Genomic DNA, 6,788 nt, shown 5'->3' on the forward strand with positions numbered 1-6,788 from the left:
AAAAAAAAAAAAAAAAAAAGAGTTTAATAGTGGTTAAGGATTTATTATAAATGGTGTCTTAGATTTGCAGAATCAGAATAATATATGTATGAACTGAGGTTTTTAATTCCAGGTGAGAGTAAATTAGGATTCAATCTTTCAAAAATATTTTGCCACTAATAATACTGATTTGAGGGGCTGGGGAGATGGCTCAGTAGAATAAGTGCTTCCCTAGCAAGCACAAGGGTCTGAGTTCAATCCCCATTCTGCCAATAATAAAAATAATAAAAATAATAATAATAATACTGATCTGAAATATCATGAAAGGCTTCCTGTAAAAAAAAAAAATCTGGAGTCTTACTTTTCTTATCTATAACACAGGAGTGGAAGTCTCTGTCATAGATACCAGACAATCAAAGTAAATAATCTTTGGAGAGATTTGCTGCCTGTGGCCACAGTGGTTGCCGCAGGTGCACCAGCAAAAGCTCTTTCGAAGGAGCTGGGAACTGAGGCTTAGAGGAGTCAGGTGGGCTCCGTGCCCCTCATCCTATCCCGCGACTAGACCTCTAGCCTGTCTTCAGGGTGTTCTGCCACAGGGTTCCACACCAGGCCTGTCTGATGGAGGAATTTCCACAGACACACCAGGCCTGGGCGCTGGCTAGAGTGAGGGTCCCACGACCGCTGCCATGGCCCTGAGTGTGCATATGCGCACTGCCGAGTGGAGAGGCGCCAGTGACCCAGAAGGTGGTGTCCCAACCTCAGCCTGGGGCCTGGCCCCCAGCCTCGCAGTCTCGCTGATTCTGGCGAGCAGGTGGAGGGCTGAAGTTGCAGGAAGATGGCTACTCTAATCTGCTACAGAATAAAGATTCTCTTCAATTTGAAGACAAGTGGGATTTTACGCGCCCAATTTATTTGAAGCTTTTACACCAGGAAGCTGGCACAAAACAACAATGGTTTTATCTGTTTTCCCAGTATTGAGCCATCAAGATGACACGGTTTTGCTAAAACCATATATTGTTGAATGGCAGAAATTCTTTACACGGTGTGATATTTTACCATAACCCTTTTTTTAAAAAAAAAAATTATTTATTTGTGTGTGTGTGTGTGTGTGTGTGTGTGTGTGTGTAGCCAGCTCAGCCCACCAGGGGGCGGGGCTGGCTGGCTTGTGGTGCTGGGGGATTGAACCAAGGTCCCTGTGCTTTGCAAAGCTTGTTCTAAGTAGGTGCTTTGGACCACTGAGCCATCTCTCCAGCCCCACAAAACCCTTTTGTCAACTAGAGATTACTATAATGGGTAAACAGGGCAGCAATAAGAAAAAAAAATGTGGAAGATAGTATTGTGTGAAAGATCATGCTTGATACATGGAATGAATCCATTTTTTTAGTATATTTTTTATTTATCTTCATTAATAATAGATTGCACATTGTAAAAACATTATTTACAAACTTAAATGAATATAGCAATAAAATTATCTAAAATAAACATGAAAACTCTGGTACTCAATGTTTTTCTTTGCACTGACTCTACATTACTTCTCAAATTTGACTCTCAGAATTGCTTATGAGTAATGTTGTAAGAGAAGGTGATTACTTGGATACAACATTATAAAAAGATTAAACATAAATAAGATATAAAATTTTTTACCTCTTTTGGTTATATTACTTGTTTTCTATTACTCCATAAGTAATTAAGTTACTATATACAGTACCATGACTGTCTTAGAACTAAAAATCTAAAACTTCTGCCAGAGTAAAATTCAAACTTTGTCAAGTAATAGTGAGTGAATACAAAGACACGGTAAGACAAATCCTCATTAGGGTGATGGGATGGAAGAGTAGGTAATACTACAACACTATGTAAAAATCTTTGAATTAAAGTTAACAATTTCAGAAAAAAAAAGAAAGGCACATTAGTCACATAATGTCTCATATTAAGGAGTGAAATAGGCATAGTAACTCACTTGTACTACTAATATTCAGAACCTCACAAAGTCTTATTCTATGAGTGTTTCTCTGGAGAAATGTACACAAATAATGTATTTATCAACCTGCAAAAACAGTTATCCGGTGTTTCATTCTGTGTTGTGTCTGTTCTTATACCCATATGTGTGTATCTATCTAAACATGTGCATATGTAAAACTGTTAAGTATAAAAATTAAATGCTCATAAAGAATAAAAAAAATAAAATAAAATAAACATGAAGAGTTTATAAATCAGTCATATAATAGTTCATTCTGTGCCAAAATCAAGAAAATTATATTCAAATAATTAGAATTCCTAAGTAGAAGGAGGTAGGCAATAAATATTTAAAGATTTAAAATTTCTGAATTTAGTTAAAACTATTACACTGCATTTCTAAGAAAAACAAACCTTTTGCACAAGAAATTTGAATAATATCATGCCAAGATACACAAAAATGAAATTGTCCAAAACTAATTGTTAAGAAAAAAATAATTAAAGCATATACATAAAAATATTAGCTATGAAAGAACAAAATTAAATAGCATCTTATTCCACATTCAGAAATTTTAAAAAAGCAAGTAGGTAAGGAACTAGACTTATTTATTCAAAGGACTGAAAAAAAAGATCTGTCCTCTTTGAATTTTATACTTAGCAAACATACCTTTGAAAACTAAAAGTAAATTATTTTCCAGTTATACAAACTCAAAATAGTCTAATATCTCTAGGTGTAGCATATGCAAAATAACAAAGAGCATAATTCAGAAGGCAAGAGAAGTTGCTGTATGGTCCTGGATAAAGAATAAAGACCTCTCAAAATGATAGTTATTGCAGGACTACATAAAATATATTAGATGAACCCATTTAAAGGTCAAAGATTTTGACGAAAAAGTATCAATCTTATATTGGGTTATACACATTGTTTTCGTGTGTGTGTGTGTGTGTGTGTGTGTGTGTGTGTGTAGGTGTGTGTGTGCAAAAGACAAGGAAGAAGTAATATAAAGCCAATGGAAAATGGAAATACAAAAAGTTCTAATATGTGGTGGACATGGACAGTGTCCATGATGTTTACTCGTGGCCATGTGTCATTTGTGGGACTGAGCCACTATTTCCTTCATATCTACCCTGTAGACCCAGACAGAATCATGACCCATTGGGTGCGGGAGAAGTCCATTTGTAGAGTATGCTTATGAAAATATTTTGCTGCTGTATACAAAAGAATAACTGAAAGACTGCTTTTGTGTGCTTCTTTTTCTCCTGTATTTAATTGTTTGCCCTACTTGGTGGGTTCTTTCCATTCTCATTCATGGAGTAGTGGTCCTTTTGATCCCTTTCTAGAATATCTTTTATTAGACTGTGTAGGGTTGGCCTTGTCATCATGAAAGTCTTTTGTTATTCTTTGTCATTGAAATATTTCACTTCACCTTTAAACTTGAGAGTTTTGTAGGGTGTATCAGTCTGGGTTGAAATTTAGTTTCTTGTAAGACTTGAGTACTTTGCTGCATGCTCTTCCTGACTTGATGGTTTGTGAAGAGAAATCTGCTGTTACTCTGATGGGTTTTCCTTTAAATGTGATCTGTTTGTTTTCTTTAGTGGCTTTTAGTATACTGTTCCTGTGCTGAATATCTGGGATCATGATTATGGTATGTCTGGGTGTGGTTTTAATTGGGTTGATGTTATTTGGAGTTCTATATGCTTCAGTTAGCTACATGTCAGATTGTTTTCCCAAATTTGGGAAGTTTTCTGTCTTCTTTAGAAACAATACTTCTTTCATTATAGTTATTTTTTTTTACTTCAGTAATTATTTCTGATCTGATTTTCCTCTATACCTTTCTGCAATTGTTACTTTATTTCTGATGGTATTATTTCAGAGATTTCAAGTGTGCGATTTCCAATTTCTTCTTTGCTATTGTCTCCTGCATTTGTTCTGAGTGGGCTCAGGGCCTGCAAATGCATTTTTCTCATTCTCTTTGTCATTTTGTATAGCACTGTCTAGTTGGTCCAATGGTTGTGGGTTACTGTTAAACTGTATAGCACTGTCTTTTGACATTTGGTGCAGACCTTTGGTAGAGTTATTACCTTAGTACCAGATCTGGATCTACCAAGTTCAAACTGGTCCACATGAGTGTGGCTTGGGTCTGGCTGCTGTGCTCCACTTTTTCCTGCTGCAGCCCTTGGAAGTGAACCCACTCTGCCCCTCTGGCAAGATGTTCTGTTCCTTGATCAGCTGGGTGAGTCTTGCCTCTAGCCTCTCTGCAGGGAGTTCTGCTACAGGGTTTCACACTGGGCCTATCTGATGGTTGAATTTCCACTCACATACTGGGCCTGAGCACTGGCTGGAGTGAGAGTCCAGAGGGCCCCGAGTGGTCTCACTCACATACCGAGCCTGCACGCTGGCTCGAGTGAGGGTCCCAATTTTTTCAAATATTAAAAACAGATTACAAGATAGTGCAATGAAGCTGGTACATGCTGAAAGAATAGGAGAAGCTTTTGATTCTCAGCGATCATTGGAGTAACAGAATCCTATGTTAACCTTTGTTCTAATCCAGAGAATAAGCTTCAGGTTATAGGGATAATTTTGGGAAGGCTTACTTGGATTCAACAGAAAGATTTTATAGAACACTGGCACCCTCATATTTACAGAAAAATGGTATACAGAATTATAAGAAATATGTAGATTCTAAACTAAAAGAAGAAGAAAAATGAGCATTATGTTATTTACAAACAAGGTGGGAATGTAACTCTGTTGAAGCTCTCATGGAATGCTATGTAAATGCCTTGGAGATGTCATTTAAAGAGACCATCTTAGCAGAGTGCCAAGGCATGATTAAGCAAAATGAAACTGAAAAATTACATTTTTTTTTGCTCTGAATGCCTTCAAGGCAAGTTTGACTGGCTTGAGTTGTGGGGATCAAACCACAGCAACCTGAGCCTGACTGCTTTGTTGAAGCACCTTTGAGCTAAGGGGCAGGCCCCCTGAAAAATTACATGTAATGTTTTCATTGATGGATAAAGTTCCTAATGGGATACTGCCAATGCTGAAAGCCTTGGAGGAACACATTATAAGTGCTGTCCTGGCAGATATGGTAGCAGCTGCTGAAACTATTAACACTGACTCTGAGAAATATGTTGAGCAGTTACTTACACTATTTAATAGATTTAGTAAACTTGTCAAAGAAGCTTTTCAGGATGATCCACAATTTCCTACTGTAAGAGATAAGGTATATAAAGCTGTTGTGAATGATGCTACCATGTTTAAACTTGAATTACCTTTGAAGCAGAAAAGAGTGAGGTTGAAAACTCAACCTGAATCTAAGTGCCCTGAGTTACTTGCCAATTACTGTGACACGCTGCTGAGAAAAACACCATTAAGTAAAAAACTAACATCTGAAGAGATTGAAGCAAAGCTTAAAGAAGCATTCTTGGTACTTAAATATGTACAAAACAAAGAGATTTTCATGAGGTACCACGAAGCTTATTTGACATGTCTTATATTAGACCTCTTTGCCGATAGCGAAATTGAAGAAAAATAGGTAGCGTGGTTAAGAGAAATTGGTATGCCAGCAGATTATGTAAATAAGCTTACTAGAATGTTTTGGGTCATAAAATTATCTGAAGATCTGAACGAAGCTTTTAAGGAAATGCACAAAGACAATAAGTTGGCTTTACCAGCTGATTCTGTTAATACAAAAATTCTGAATGCTGGTGCCTGGTCAGGAACCTCTGAGAAAGTCTGTTTCACTTCCTACTGAACTGGAGGATTTGATACCTGAAGTAGAAGAATTTTACCAAAAAAAATCATAGTGGTAGAAAATTACACTGGCATATCTCATATCAAATGGAATTATAACATTTCAGAATGAAGTAGGTCTGTATGATTTAGAGGTAACCACATTTCAGGTGGCTGTTCTGTTTGCATGGAAACAAAGACACAGAGAAAAAATAAGCTTTGAAAATCTACAACTAGTGACTGAACTCCCTGATCCTGAACATAGAAGGACTTTATGGTTTTTAGTAGCTTTCCCAAAGTTCAAACAGCAAGTTTTTCTATACAAACCTCAAATCAGCTCACCCACAGACTTCACAGAAGGTACCCTCTTCTCAGTAAACCAGGAGTTCAGTTTAATAAAAAAGGCAGAAGTTCAGAAAAGGGGTAAAATCAACTTGACTGGATGCTTGCAACTCACTACAGAAAGGATGAGGGAAGAAGAAGAGAATGAAGGAATAGTTCAACTTAGAATATTGAGAATCTAAGAAGCTATCATACAAATAATGAAAATGAGAAAGAAAATTAGTAATGCTCAACTGCAGACTGAATTAGTAGACATTTTGAAAAATATATTCTTACCACAAAAGAAAATAATACAGCAAATAGAATGGATAATAGAGCATAAATATATCAGAAGAGCTAAATCCAACATCAACACTTTCATATATATGGCATAAGTTTGAATATCATGGACAAGACTAAGAAAATAAGTTTTGGAGTGCTTGGGCAGAAAGTTGTCATGGTTTGAGCCGAAGAAAAATTTATTTGAGACCCAGCCCTGTTGTGTGAGTGAGGCTACCCTGGGCCTGTTGGATCCTCATTGAACCCAGCCCTGGGGTATGAGTGGGACCACCTGGGGCCTGCTGGATCCTCATTCAACCCACATCCCAGAACCAGCATACAGGCCTGGTGTGGAATTCAGTGGCAGAACTCCCTGAAAAGAGGCTACAGGCTAGACCCACCCAGCTGATCCAGGACAGATCATATTGCCAGAGTGGCACAATGGGTCCATTTCCAAGAACTGCAGCAGGAAGAAGTGGAGCACAGCCAAGCCAACCAAGCCACACCCACCTGGATGAGT

The 6,788-nt window shown here is 37.4% G+C and overlaps 1 pseudogene; it reads left to right on the forward strand.

The window, feature by feature from the left end:
* The first annotated feature begins 665 nt into the window (after window positions 1–665).
* On the forward strand, window positions 666–6,384 carry LOC101580885 (annotated as a pseudogene).
* Window positions 6,385–6,788: the final 404 nt, after the last annotated feature.

Source organism: Octodon degus, unplaced genomic scaffold, assembly GCF_000260255.1.
Source record: "Octodon degus isolate 3935 unplaced genomic scaffold, OctDeg1.0 scaffold00341, whole genome shotgun sequence".
Classification (NCBI taxonomy): domain Eukaryota; kingdom Metazoa; phylum Chordata; class Mammalia; order Rodentia; family Octodontidae; genus Octodon; species Octodon degus.